The sequence below is a fragment of the Aplidium turbinatum genome, chromosome 14 (genome assembly GCF_918807975.1).
Source record: "Aplidium turbinatum chromosome 14, kaAplTurb1.1, whole genome shotgun sequence".
NCBI classification, from domain to species: domain Eukaryota; kingdom Metazoa; phylum Chordata; class Ascidiacea; order Aplousobranchia; family Polyclinidae; genus Aplidium; species Aplidium turbinatum.
In genome coordinates this window covers 1,954,632-1,970,890 of record NC_137485.1, presented here as the reverse complement: position 1 = coordinate 1,970,890, position 16,259 = coordinate 1,954,632, and positions in this window count along the sequence as shown.

Sequence of the window (16,259 nt, the reverse complement as noted above, 5' to 3'; positions counted from 1 at the left end):
TAAAAACACGATTATTATTATAAAGCAGGACAATCAGTTTAAAATATGACGTCGTCGTCGTGTGAGCCTCTGGGGCCGAGTGTCTATCCTTTTACCACCCCAGATTCACGATGTTCCCGGACTACACTGGAAGGCTAGAGAGCAGCCAGTCTTTGATTTCGTCATCCATGACACACAGACCTTCCACTCCGTTAGGTGGCTTGAAGATGGAACAGTCATTGATGATGTGGTCTGCGGTCTGTTCCTCGGCACCACATTCACAGAAGGAGGAAGAGGCCATTCCCCATTGGTGCATGGTTGAGCGGAAAAGCCCGGCGTCCTGTCTTGGTAGTGTTAGGCCGATTGGGCGTGTGTCGGCGTCGGGGATGAACGAATAGAGTTTGGTGGCGCTTGACTTCCATTCAGAACTCCATTTATGGTCCGCCCAAGCAGCCGCAGAGACGTCTTGTTCTCAAACCTTTAGTTAGGCTACTTTACGATTCAATCGTTAGGTACCGGTACGCATTTTTATGGCCGTTCAGTTTAGTTTGTTTTTAGTTCTGACCATCACAACGAAAAATCAGTTTAAAATATGGCACGGTCGTAAACACCTAAAAATTTTATGAATAAGTTATAGAATTTTAAAGAAAAAAAAAAACTCACTAAGCTTAGCCTTTTTTTTCTTTCTAAATTTATAAAAAAAATTATTAAGGTGTTCGACCGTGCCATATTTTAAACTGATTTTTCGTTGTGATGGTCAGAACTAAAAACAAACTAAACTGTTTTTGTTTTATTTTTTTGCTATTTGTTTTTTGGGTTTTGTGGCCGTGCTAACTACTGATATAGCCTACTACATAATTTTTCATTCAGGCACGCTTTAAACCTTTCAAGGTTTTGCCACCTTTTCCCGTTCGTTAACGTGCTGGTAGGTTTATATCGATTTTTGTAGTTAGTATCTTTTTCGTCCCGGACGCGTTAATGACGAAAAATAAAATGATTGATTGATTGATTGAACGGCCACAAAAATGCGTAGCCTAACGATTGAATCGTAAAGTAGCCTAACTAAAGGTTTGAGAACAAGACGTCTCTGCGGCTGCTTGGGCGGACCATAAATGGAGTTCTGAATGGAAGTCAAGCGCCACCAAACTCTATTCGTTCATCCCCGACGCCGACACACGCCCAATCGGCCTAACACTACCAAGACAGGACGCCGGGCTTTTCCGCTCAACCATGCACCAATGGGGAATGGCCTCTTCCTCCTTCTGTGAATGTGGTGCCGAGGAACAGACCGCAGACCACATCATCAATGACTGTTCCATCTTCAAGCCACCTAACGGAGTGGAAGGTCTGTGTGTCATGGATGACGAAACCAAAGACTGGCTGCTCTCTAGCCTTCCAGTGTAGTCCGGGAACATCGTGAATCTGGGGTGGTAAAAGGATAGACACTCGGCCCCAGAGGCTCACACGACGACGACGTCATATTTTAAACTGATTGTCCTGCTTTATAATAATAATCGTGTTTTTATTTGCGCCCATTGCGATAACATACAGTAGCCTACACTGCGATCACAGATGCGATACAGCAGACAACAGAAAGCAGCGAAGTGACATTTAGTCTTCGAGTCAGCTGTTCCCCTTATTTTGGCTTGCCATTAAGTGTCGTTACCGAGACACAGCCGCGTTCTTTCGAACGCCGCGCAGACGTAGTCTCGGCCACTAGCGTACGCATGGGGGGGGGGCCATTGGGCCATGCCCCCCCCCCCCCCCTTAAAAATGTTTTAGTAGTTAACGACGTAGATTAAGGCATTTAATATGTTTTGGATTGCACTGTCAGAGCAATTAACAATGTTGTTCTATAGACTAAGCTAATACGAAATACATAGCCCAATCCACCAACCCCACCCCAGGTATGCCAATGTAGCATGGTGTTCTGTAAGCCTATTATAGTGAGAAAAAATGGATAAAGTCTAAACTAAAACCCAGGGATATCTATAACTACGGGATTGGAAACTCTATCCAGTGCTATACATCAGTAGGGTCATCACATTACTACGACCTGCTACAACTACAGAAAGATTAGCAAAATAAAACACCGACTAAAAGATATACAAAATTCGATTTTACAATAATAATACAAAATGTACTCTCACATTGAAACTTAATTGATTATAAAAATACATTTACGCTGCTAGAAAAAAAACAATGAATCCATAAAATGAATGAATGCAACGAGTCCAAAAACCGCCTATTGTTGTTCTTTAGCATTTTGCGTAATGCAAATCAGATCAGAAGTAAATGAGGAGTGTTCAGTAATCAGCGAAATATGCTGTTGTATCATCAACTTGTTCACAGACCAATCCAATATGAAACCAATCCGTTTACGATGTCATCAGAACTAAAACCAATATTCATTCTGGAAATTTTTTAAGCAGCAAACCAAATACAACATCACTTCACTAATGGAATACAAACAAATAAACAAACCAGGCAAGCGTAGACTTTACAGTTTACAGCAGGTGAATTGATTGTTACACTTTTGGTTGTTCGTTTAGCCTACTACTTGCTGCCCTTTAAAGTCAATTTATGTTATTATTTATCACAGCAGCGCACAAAGAAAAGTGACCCTACTGGTGTATAAAATGGTTTTCAGTTCCACAGAGTTTCCAATCCCGTAGTTATAGATATCCCTGCTAAAACCATACTGGGATATCGTGAAGACGTCTGGGATATCAATGGCCAGTGGCGTAGCCAGGGGAATTTGGGGGTTACAACCCCCCCTTTGGCACGCGTGTGACATCACGATATTGAAAATCATGCCTTCAGTCTCTTTATGCTTGGGAATGATGCTTTCAGTCTAAAAAAACTTGCCTAATTTTAAACAAAACTGGATTGAAAGAGCGAGTTTTGCCAATACCAAACATTCAAACATCTCAGCCAGGAATTAGCAACAAGAAAACATAGAGACTTAGCTTCATTTCCGAAAAATGCCGAAGAAAACATGATCTCATCCTTTTGCTATGCCACCTGACAGCACCATTTTACAGGAATATTCATACCCACATTTTTGTTGAAAATGCTCTCAAAATGCACCAAATTCAAAGTAATTTTTCAAAATTTTCTGGGGGAGGCCCCCCAGACCCCCCGCCGCTGGGTGTCCTCTCAGGCAAAAACGCTGTCGGGCTTCGCCCGCCCTTGTCAAACCCCTCCCTTTACAAATTTATGGCTATACGCTACTGTCAATGGCCTCCCCCCCTTGACAAAAACCTGCGTACGCCACTGTTCTCGGCTATCTGGTATCATGCACGGTATAACGTCCGCGTTTTGTCTCTTCTACCTTTTTCTAGATCTCTGCTATGTTTGTCATATACTGTTTTTTCGTTGTGATGTTCAGAATTAAAAACAAACTAAACGGCCACAAAAATGCGCAGCCTAACGATTGAGTCACTTCAGGTGAGAATTTAGCTTAAAAAAAAGTACACCTCTTGGAAGTATCGAACTCATAACCTTGTGAGTAAGAATCAGACGCAGACCGCATGCGCCACTGAATCACTTGGTGAAAACAGTTGAATTTAGTTATATATCCAGCTTTTTTCAGCAACAGCGCGCATGCGCACTAAAAGCGACGTAAAGACTAGAAAAAAGGCATGGAACGGCTGTATTTACGGCGCCGTAAACGCAGCCACTTCCTATAATATCGGCCTAGTAAACAAAAGTTTGAGCCAAATGTTGGCTTTACAATGTTATCCCGGCTGGATAGACTTTGGCATTTATAAGACAGGATATGTGAGGTCTAGGCTAGACTAGACTGAAATGAATGCTGGCTTAAGTTACTACAGCAGTAGGTAGCTGTAGCTGAGTTTTTGGTGTTCTCTAATTTTATCTTCATTTCTTACCTTTACCTTTAATAAGTTAATAGCTGTTTATCTGCTAATAAATTTTATACAAATATTACCCTAAAAGTCTTTCCAGAAAGCACTATATATAACACTGGTCAACAAAAAAAATTTTTTTTTTTCTTGCATGGGCTTTGAGAACTGATTTAGGGTAACTTTGGGGTGCTGAATCTGACCTCAGATTTATCCTATCACGTCAGGTTTGTGAGATATGATAACAGCAAATCGCTACTTAAAATTGTCAAAAGTGGAAGATTTGACGTTGTGTTTACCACCAACATATGCAGTGCTATAACGAAAGGTTAGTGTTAGACAGGCCAAAACAGCTTAAATAAGGTTACTGAACAAGAGTGCAACCTAATTCGTACCGCCAGTTCGTACCTTGAAAAGATCGAGAGAAAAAATAAAAAAAGCCGAAGTCGCTGATTGCAGTTTCCGCAAACATTTTAAAAGGGTTAGGGTATCGGAGTATCGGTTAGGCATCGGTATCCGCAAACAAACAAACTGAAAAGATTGAGAGAAATAAAATAGCTGATTGCAGTTTCCGTTTTTCCGCAGTTTCCGCAAACATTTTAGAATTTCCAGTAATGATAATACCGTGCCCGTCAACCGGGGTGACTTTGTTCAAAATCGACACTTTTTGTTTTATAAATTAAAAATTGCAACTGATTGAAATTCCAAACCTTCCTTACTATACGGTAACACTTGTGGTCTAACCTATCCAATCACATATTGCTTATTTCCATAGCTGCTAACCGAAACGCGCTATCCTTTGGTTAGTACAGTATGTGAAACTGAATCTCTGAACAAATTTGCATGCAAATGAGATGACTTTGTTCAGTTTTTAAATTTTTAAAAAATTTGTAGGGGACAAAACAAAATATTGATTAAATATGGAAATCTTTTCTGGACTGTTTCGCTCCAATATGCACGAAGGGGGAATGGTATCTTCATGAGTGTGGCATGGAGGAACAAACGGAAGATCTGCGTAGTCTACTATGGCCCAAATGGGATCTGTGGTCTGCGCAATTTTGATGACGAGACATTACAATGGCTGCTCGATGTTTACTCAAACATCTAGCCCGGATCACCGCCACTGTCTCCAGGGTGGTAAAAGGTAGAGCCCCTCTGTTGTCGGAAAGAAACTTCACACGAAGAAGATGGAAATCTTTGTCTTGGCCTGAGAAAGTCTCTTCTGACGCATGGACAAAAAGCAAATAGAAAGCATTCAGTTTCGAATGTTGATTAGTTGTGAAATAACAGCACTGAATGTAACATCAAAACCTTCACAAATAACACTACCATTTTGTAATGAAACAGTAAAAACATAAAAACAAAGCCATTAACGAACAACCAACACGTTTAAGCCACTTGATCCACTGTGCACTAAGTGCAATGAAATGAAAAATATTCAATGTAAACACGATAATAGTCTTTGCGTTGATAGGTCACTCCTGTACATTGAAGGTGATATTGTTTGTCGCATTTGTCGCACACAATCCAGCGATTGTCTCCATCCTCTTCCCATAGTTTGTGGCATTCGGAGCACACCCAATTCTCAGTCGGATTCGCAGATGCTGTGGAGGAAACATTAGAATGATTAGAGGAAGATGGTTGGTTTACAACTAAAGATTCTGGGGTGATAACCTTCCCTGGAATGATCTTTTTTCCTCGCCGTCGGGAACCTCCTTCCGTGTTTTTATTGAGGCCACAATGATTCCATGAACGTGGATATAGTGGCTCTGGTGGATGACCTAAAATAAAATGAATAAACAACTTTTAATTTCCCAGGAATTATGGGTAAAATAACATTTGCATTATGGGTAATACAATAATAGCAAAGATTGGAAGGACTGTTACTTGTAGTGGGTTGATGACACAGATAAAACAAAAGCAAAACAAAGTTATTCCCCGAAACCTTGCATAAAAATAAAAGTGAACAAAGTCACCCCGCTGAACAAAGTCACCCCGGTTGACGGCTAATAATAATAATATATGAGATGTTGTAAGCAGAGTGCTTATTCATCTTTCAATCACGTACAGTAAACAACTAATAAAGATAATAACAATATTAAGATTAACAGAGGTATCAACAGTGATACACACGCAAAAGTAAACAGCTATGTAATATCAATGTGACTAGGTAAAAAGACACACAAAAACAATACCAAAATTTTTGTTATTGTACTAAAGCAATATTGGTATGCATCAATTAGGCAGTGACTACTGGAATGCCTAAATGCTAACAGTGTAATGGAACACTAGTGTTGGTACAGTAATAACAGTAGGCTACACAATCACAACAATAAATACAGACGAAATTGGTTAATAGTATACTGCTTAAGCGTATCAATCGTTTATTTGAATCAAAACCTGAAATCCCAAACCAAATCCAATCTGATGTTAAGTAAAAACATCGATTAAGCGCATATCGCTTAAAAGAATAAGTCGGATAAAAGCATCAGGATTTACTTCTAGTTTGCATACTTTATTCATTTCATCATTTCCCACGTTCCATACTCAAAACTACACAGCTGGTACGAGCTAAAAATAACACGCTTGAATCAAAAACGTCAAAGTTCGCGTTGTGACGTCACAGAGATCGGTGAGATTAAAAGAAGTCCGATTGCCGCAGTTTGCAGAAAAATGCTTTGATCATACCTGCTCAGCCAAGTCAGCAAAGCTGGTCTTTTTACGTTATTTCAACGTCTGCAGATGATAAATCAATGTAAAAAAGACCAGTTTTGCTGGCTGGAACATACAGTATTAGTGTTATGTAATACAGAACCAGTAAACTCTGTAGCTTCCACCATAACGGTGTAGCTTCCACGCTAGCCATTAAGACCTCCACTTATCGTTTATTGGAGGTCTTAATGGCTAGCGTGGAAGCTACACTGTTATGGTTAGCGAAGCGCAACTGCTGCTCGCTGTACTAGCGAGTGATCAGCCTTGTGCTGATGGCCGGGAAGAACACCCCTTCTTCACATGTCCTACCCCTGGCACCTGCTGGTTTTGTTGGCTCTTTTTCTTTCCACAAAGATAAAAGTTAAACTGACTGGTAAAGCGGCGGTCGATTACCCAAGTGGCAAGAATACGGTGCGATACTGATGAGCCCAGCCTCATGGGCGAAACACGTGTCTATCGCTGTCTATTCAATGCTACAATCGGCTGCCCAGAAACTTATCATTTATTTATTGTTAGTCATGGCTTCATTTCAGTGAGTGAAGCTGCTTTATCTGGCAATGCTTTTCAGACAAAATGTTGTATTGAACACAAAAATATACCGCATATATGGTATTATTTTTTAATGCGTGTATTCGGCATTTATTTGTTGTTGTTAGTCCAGATTTGCGTCGGCGAAAGCTTTATCAATACATTACAACTAACAACAGATAAATACCGAACACGCGCATTAAAAAAACAATATATTTTTCTGTTCAATACAACATTTTGTATGAAAAGCATTGCCGGATAAAGCAGCTTCAATCACTGAAGCCATGACTAACAACAAATACATGCACGCGCATCAACAAAACAACATATTTTTCTGTTCAATATAACATTTTGTGTGAAAGGCATTGCCCTAACTGCCAAGCAGACTTTACTAGGAATAGCACCTAAATGAACGGCCGCCACAGTGCTCCGCACCTAAATATCCTGACACCACAGTGTGCGCGCCTATTTGACCGGCGCCTAACTGTCTGCGCCTAAAAGACGTGGACCCGAGTTTTCTGTGTTCTATAGTGGGCAGACCAAGTTTTTTCAGCCTTTCTGGATAGGTTAGTTCTCGAAATCCAAACACAAGTTTTGTGGCTCTTCGTTGAACTGCTTCTACTTTTACAATTTGATGTTTGAAATTTGGCCACCAGATGATGTTGTTGTATTCTAATATTGTTCTGACTAGCGTTTTGTATAGAAGGAGAAACATATTTACATCAAGAAAAGTGAAGGTTCTTTTTATGACACCAACGATTTGATTTGCCTTAGATACCATCTTGTCAATGTGAGATGAGAAGGATAGATTGTTATCGAACATCACTCCAAGGTCCTTTTCCTCACTCACACTTTTTAAAACAACTTTTTCTCCGCTTTTTGTAACCATATTATACTGTAATTTCATGTGTTGATGTTCTTTTCCAACTCTGAGGAAGTAGCACTTGTCGGGATGAAACTTTAGTTTCCATACTTTTGACCATTTTGTCAGAAGATCCAAGTCAGTTTGTAAGGCTTCCAAATCAGTATGGTCTCGAATTCTCTTATACATCTTAGTGTCATCAGCAAACAGTTTAACCAAACTCTTCAAACCAAGAGGCAAATCATTAAAGATTATGAACAGCAATGGGCCCAAGACGCTGCCCTGAGGGACTCCACTTGTCACATTAGACCAGTCAGAAAACTCATTGTAAATTGTTACTCTGTGTCTACGATTCTGTAGAAAAGAGTCGAGTCCTAAGAGTTTGCCGAAGTTGCTGATTGCAGTTTCCGCAAACATTTTAAAAGGGTTAGGCTTTAGGGCAGGGAGTCGAACCGAACCCGAACCGGATTTTTGTAAACCGGTTTTGGTGCGATTTTGTCTGAACCTTAACCGGAACTGAACCGAAAATTTGAGTTAGCTTAAACCCTAACCGAACCCGAACCAGTTGAAAAAAGCGGTTCATTTCAGCATTACGTCATTGTTCGCATTGTGGTAAGTGAAGTTGTAGGCCTACGTAGCATGTTGTTATCTTGGAGGCCACATTGTACGGATGAATTATAGCCTATTTCGTAACACACGATCCACTATCATCGATACTTTGGAGAGGAATTTTTTGAGGTGAACAACTTCTGTTCTGTGACATCATAGACAATATAGTTTGATTGTAACTTGTGCAACAAACAACAAAGGCAAGTTAATTGAGCAAGCAGTGTTGAGATCAGTGTTGCCAACCTTGCGGTTTTTACGCCCAATTGGGCTAGTTAGTAGTTGGGCAATAGTAGGCCTAGGCCTAATTTTATCGGACCCGAACCGGAACTTATAAAACCGGTTTTAAGTTTCTTCGAACCTGAACCGGAACTGAACCAAATTTTGAAACAATCTTTGAACCAGAACCGGACCCGAACCGGAAAAATCAAACGGTTCGACTCCCTGCTTTAGGGTGTTTCTGCAAACAAACTGAAAAGATCAAGAGAAAAAAATAGAACAAAGCCGAAGTCGCTGATCACAGTTTCCGTTTTTCTGCGGTTTCCGCAAACATTTTAAAATTTCCGGTAATGATCCTAAGAGTTTGCCGAAGTCGCTGATTGCAGTTTCCGCAAACATTTTAAAAGGGATAGGGTTGATCGGAGTTTTCGCAAACATTTTAAAATTTCTGATAATGGTCCTAGGAGTTTTTGTTTGTTTGCGGAAAATTTTAAAATGTTTGCGGAAACTATGATCAGCGACTTTGGCTTTTTTTAATTTTTTCTCTCGATCTTTTCAAGGTACGAACTGACGGTACAAATTGTTCATGGTACGAATTCGGTTGCATCCACTGGACAAGCATTGCCATAGGCCTGTTTAAATCTTTGTGGTTTCATGCAAAACATTGACGGGGGTGGGGGTCAGTTATACTTTTAGCCTCCCTTTTAGCTTGTTACTACTGCATGGTTAATAATGTTGCTTAGAAAACAAATTGGTATCAAAATTATAGTTGGTCGGTGTATTTCAGCTACTTATGTACCGGTACTACATGGCCTGGATTTCTGGATATAGCACAATGTGTATGTGCAATAAACGCAATGTCAAATCTTCCACTTTTGACAAAAGTAACAATTTGCTGCTGTCATGTCTTACAAACCTGACATGATAGGATAAATCTGAGGTCAGATTCGGATTTAGCACCCCAAAATTACCCTAAATTCATTGAAAAACTCCATGCAAGAAAAGTTGTGTTGACCAGTGTAATCCATTATTTGAGTGTAATTTTGCAAAAATTTTCGGGAGAGGGCACGCCCCCGGACCCCCCTAAAAAACACATGCCTTTGGCACGCTCTAATCCCCCACCAGTTTTATTGCTTTCCTTGCTCAACCAACCAGGATACGCCAATGACTAACCAACAAATTTATTTGTTAGATTTAGCCCATACTTTTTACGGTTTCCTTAATATTTGTGCGACAAGCAACGATCAGCTTTAATGAGATAATAAAATCGCTCACAAAAAATATGATTGAAATTGTACACAACCAATTCTACAAATACACTCAACTAAAGGCTGTTTCTGTTCTTGCTCCATTGTGCCTGCATCATAAGCAAAAAATGTAACCTAATACTAACACTTAGCCTATTAGAAATCTTTTTCAAGGCATACAAACTGTTTTAGCCACCTGACATTATACTTTTGAATAGCCTACTTTCACACTCTAGCAGTGGCGTAGCTAGGGAATGTGCCGCCCGGGGCGGATTCAGATTTTGCCGCCCCTTCAAGAAAAAGCATGTAAAAATGAAATGCGTTTTTTTATCAAATTAAAATCAAAAATTGTTGTCTGAAAGTGCCGCTCCCAAACCTGCCGCCGGGGCGGTCCCCACCGCCCCCCTAGCTACGCTACTGCACTCTAGGTTGGTTTCTATTTTGGTGACACAGCTAGTAGCCTAATATAGCCTACCAATTTAAATTTGATCTTAAAGAGAATATGAGTTCAAGCAATTTAAGTTCAAACATTTTGCTGAAAAAGTCCTTTTAATTAGACCTGTCTGAGCAACTAGCCTCAACAAGGTACACCAACTTCTCGGATAATTTAGGAATTCATACGCTACATTAGTACAATAAATTCTTGGAAACCAAACACAAGCGTCATCGAAAAGTCACAAAAAGTAAAATACTTTTGTATATACAAGCTAAAGAAATCAAAAGAAAAAGAGAGACAATTTGAGCATTTTTAAATATTTATTTTTCTTGAAAAAAGAGGACAAATCCTCCTAAAAATGAACATATAGTACCTCTCTAAGTCAACACAATTTGTTTCTCCATGAAGTGTCACCATTATAAAATATTGATTCAATAAAAAGCTTGATTGGTTTAGTAATACTGTTTAGGTTAATCATTTATTTCCCCTGGTTGTTTAGCAGGCCTCGAAACTGAAGGCGGCCATCGCGGCCATGGCCGCGATTAACCTTCAAAAACCGACATTTTGTCCGCCGAGTCTCGCCCTTCCGTCGGCCGCATTTGTCCGCCATGAAGTTCCGAGAAAATTTTACGCAAGCGGCCTTGTGAATAAAGTACTTTGCCACTTATAATCACAAAGGATTAGAAAGCAGTCAAAGCACCCGATAAATCACAATACACCCTGTCTATGCTTGAATTGTTAACATTATTGATTGACCAAGCAGCTGATGTCTGACATAAGCAGACTGCAAGTGACATCACAATACACTTTATTGATGCGATATATTCAGTCTTCGAAATTTGCGTCGGCAAATGGCGCATTAGCGTCGGCATTAAAAATGCCGAGGCCACACGAGCGCTTGTAAGGTTAGGGTTAGACATTCCTCCCAGTCGTTATTGCAAAGCCATAGATTTGTTCCTTAGTCAACACCCTGATGGATCTCTATGAAAAAGAAAGAGGCGCGTGGATTAGTATCAAAGCCCGAAAGCCGCAAAACGTGGACGCTTCATTGCGAACGGCAAAGCCATAGACGGTGTAGATTTACAGCCAAGTGATGAGCCTCTTGATGTGTCTGATTCCAGTGATGACGCGACAACCTCATCCTCCGATACAGCATCTGATGATTCCGATTCTGACAGCTAGTTCTTCATCAAACAGACTTTGTGTTGTTCGCAGTATTCCAATTGTGCCGAAATTATGTTAGTGTAAACGTAAATCGAGGCAATCTTCTCGCAGGGAGCTATTAATTTGTTGCCGGTACCTGGTTGAGCAATTGACTTTATTTTATGATAATTCAACGTTGCTGGATGTCGAATTAATGTAAAACAAACGTAACTTTCTTATTGGGCATTGTTGTTACGCAATACAACCCGCCGGGAAAATTAAATCGATTTGTGCTGACTCGAACGTTGAATCAACCCAAAATTAACTTACTTTCTCCCCATGAGTTATTTAACGTGAATTACTGTAACAGCGTGCGACGTGCGTATCTTGTTGCTCGCTTTATCGCTACTTTTGGTATTATTACATCACAACAAATCAAACAGTGCGGTCGTGATAGACTACTCTAGTTATTTTTCGTTTCTGCCGAAGTAAAAATGCGCTAATTTCGAAGACTGTATGTTGATGCGTGTCAAAGTTCCGATGGCCGCCATGTGCTTGTGATTGGCCGCCGAACAGCTTGCTTCAGTCGGACACGTTTGGCCGCCGGAAAAAAGTATACTTTTGCCTGCTGGATTCTGTTATTCCACCATATCCAAGGTTGCCATACCGTCCTTATTTCTAAGAAATGTCCTTATTTTCGACTTGCGTCCTTATTTTGTCTTATTTTCATCAATTACAGAACTTCAATCGTTTTTCTCTGGTATCCGGTGTTGCATAATATTCTAAAATTATGCTTTTGCTCCGAGATTTTATGACATCATAAATGAAAGGTAGCCGACTCCCGTGGCGTACACGTCACATGATTTGACTTCTCTTGCTCTTCAATGAACCACTGTTACTCCTGCAAAAGTCAACTGCATTGTTTCCAGAACTGGCAGAGATAATTGAATCTTTCAAGATCAAAATATTGCAACGCCAGTGTTCAGGGTTTGTCGGAGCAACAACAGACAAATTACTAAGAACAGTCAAAGAAGAGCATGCTAAGGCAGGCCTCGAAATTCGTTTTTGTTTACGGCGGACAAACGTGTCCGGTCTGAGCAGCTATCTCGGCGGACAAATTGAGTCTCACGGCGGACACACCAGATTCAGCGTCGATCGTCATGTTTAATCACTTTATCTTGATAATTCTTCACCATTTGAGAACTATAGCTAGTTAGCTACGGTTTAGAAGGCTTTTTAAAATTTCAGCAAAGTTACTCTGAAAGGCTTTCATCAGATCAACGACGTGCGCTTAAAGAGTCAAAGCGCCGCATATCTGATTAACTTGGAACCACCGAAAGAGGTCATGTGGCTTCTTGTGTCACAATGCTCTGGGCACGAGAAGGAAAACTTCCACACTAACGCTACTATTTTCTGCTGTGCAAAGTTTCTTAGGCATTTTTCTTTAGGTTTATTTTTGCGTGTCATGTGAGCGAAAGTGAATTTTCCTTGGGCCTTTTCTTACTGTAATACCAAAACTTCAAAAATTTGAACTAAGTTGCGCGTGATTAGTGTAGAAGTACCGGTACTCGCATCGATTCTTGGCGAAGAATTCACCTTTGTTACGCTAATTCAATGTCATCAATCGTTGAAGCAATGTAAAAATCGAACATTTTCCTGCTTGAGTGGAAGCTATAAGGAATACAGTAGGCCTATTCACATTGTTTAGATGCGCGCTAGAATGCGCGGGAAATTATATTCTCGCAACAATATTGTTCGTGCTATGCAATGACGATTTGTATCGCTGGTTCCTGTGTTATTTCTCGGCGGACAAATATGACCGATCTGGAGGGTACCTCCCGCGGACATCACATGCTGTGACGGCGGACATGTCCGCGGTGTCCGCCGTGAATTTCGAGGCCTGCTAAGGTCCTCAAAGCGAGCTTCCAGAAGTTTTACACCATTACCTTGGAATATATCAACAAGTTGTATCGATTTGAGAAGCATCCACCGTTCCACCGCACGTCAACTGCACCCTGCTGAAAGATCCAGCAATCGAGTACGAGGAAGTCAAGGGGTTGACGAAGCAAGTTGATCTACTATTGGCAATGAAAGATGAGCTTTTCGATGAGGTCTCGGCTGTTAACACACTGCTCAAGAAGATTCCAGATGATGTGTTCCGCAAGGATGAACCTGAGGCCAAGTAGATGAAGATCTTTACCGGAAACATCTCTTTTCCGCTGCTCTACAAGCTGGTTAGCATCATATTCTCCCTTCCGGTCAGCAATGCGTTTGTGGAAAGAGTGTTCTCTCTTGTTTCGGCGCAGTGGACCAAGGAAAGGAACAGACGTAGTGAAAAATAACAGTCAAGTCCCAGCTGTAACGTCCGCTTTGTCTATTTGATTGCTATGTTACAGTGACGTATTTTGTTTGTCGTTGACCTTTGCTCTATTGAACTGCCTGGTCAGTTTCTTCTGTCTAGATTGCTTCCAACAACACGACACATGAATTTGAATTGGTTTTCACGTGTTCTTTTAATGTGCTTTTTTAGACAATCTTTTCAACACAGGTAACTTTGAGATTTCTTAAATTTGCGACCGTCTAGAGAAAAGCAATTTTGTAGAATCAAACAAAAACGATTTACAGTACAATTACGAATTCCCTTTCTCAAGGATTGGCAATTATTGAAAAAACGAATAGGTCAATGGTTGTATAATTCGATGTAAACTGACGTTATATCGTTGACTAATAAGTTACTGATTTAACGAAAACAGACCACAGGGGGTCTGCTACTATTCGGCGAGTCCGATTCGGCGAGTCCGATTCGGCTAGTCCGATTCGGCGAGTTCCCTATTCGGCGAGAGCATTTTTCGGCGAGTGCCCTATTCGGCGAGTTTTTAAAATTTTTTAGATAAAATTATCGGGCACCGTAGCCTAATTATAATTGCCGTTTTTACATCGTTTTAACGTCGCTAAACCTTGAAATCGTGCAGAAAGAAATAAAAATTAAATGTTTGAACTATTAAATTAAAATTCGTCATGTCAGTTCAGTTGTTTTTATTTCTGACCATCATATCAAAAACAATACACGTCAACATTGCAAAGGTAGAAGCGACAAAACGCGAACGTTAAAACGTGCTTGAATTCGTCATGTCAGTAGAGTTGTTTTTATTTCTGATCATAATATCAAAAACAATATACGTCAACATAGCAAAGGTGTAGAAAAAGGTAGAAGCGACACAACGTGAAGGGAAAATAAAAAAAAAGAAAGTGTTACAAACAAAGTAAATAAATCGTGTTTATGTCTATAAGTTAGTACTTTTGAATAGTTAAAATGATTAGATTGGATCAACAAATGTGTGGACAGCTTAGCTTGGATTGAAAGGAAATTATCGGGTACCATAGCCTAGTTATCCCGACCAGCAAAAATTTGTTCCAAGAACCCAGTTAGCCTAACAGTTCATTTCTACATTGTAGTAACAGAATGAAAAGGTCAAATAGCTAACCAAATGTGTGGCCTATCGTTTTAACGTCGCTAAACGTTGAAATCGTGTAGAAAAGGGAGCTTTTGCTGGCTAGGATACGTTGAAACTGAGAAACATTTACAGAAACCCTTCGATTTGTTCCAAGAACCCAGTTAGCCTAATGTTACTACAATGTAAAAATGAACTGTTAGGCTAACTGGGTTCTTGGAACAAATTTTTGCTGGTTGGGATAACTAGGCTACGGTACCCGATAATTTCCTTTCAATCCAAGCTGTAGGGCTGTAGGCCACACATTTGTTGATCCAAACTAATCAATCATTACATGATTTATTTATTTTGTTTGTTACATTTTCGTTTTTTTTATTTTCCCTTCATGTTGTGTCGCTTCTACCTTTTTCTACACCTTTGCTATGTTGACGTATATTGTTTTTGATATTATGATCAGAAATAAAAAACAACTCTACTGACATGACGAATTCAAGCACGTTTTAACGTTCGCGTTTTGTCACTTCTACCTTTGCTATGTTGACGTGTATTGTTTTTGATATGATGGTCAGAAATAAAAACAACTGAACGGACATGACGAATTCAAGCACGTTTTAACGTTCGCGTTTTGTCACTTCTACCTTTGCTATGTTGACGTGTATTGTTTTTGATATGATGGTCAGAAATAAAAACAACTGAACTGACATGACGAATTTTAATTTAATAGTTCAACCATTTTATTTTTATTCCTTTCTGCACGATTTCAAGGTTTAGCGACGTTAAAACGATGTAAAAACGGCAATTATAATTAGGCTACGGTGCCCGATAATTTTATTTAAAAAAATTCAAAACTCGCCGAATAGGGCACTCGCCGAAAAAGGCTATCGCCGAATAGGGAACTCGCCGAATCGGACTAGCCGAATCGGACTCGCCGAATTGGACTCGCCGAAACGGGCCATTCCGGACCACAGGTGCCAAACGCAGATGCGACAGAGGCCAAACATTATAAAAGAGAAACAAAAACAGGGGGCTTTTTTAGTACAGTGGTCTGCAAAAGAGAAAAAAAAGCCAAATATTAACAAACGAGTCACAAATGAATGCAGAGGGCTTAAGTAAGAAATTTGGCAGTAACATTTCCTCCCCTTTAAGGCCTCGTACATTTGTTCAAATACACAGGTATAAACAACATGAGAAAACAAAATCAGCACAAAT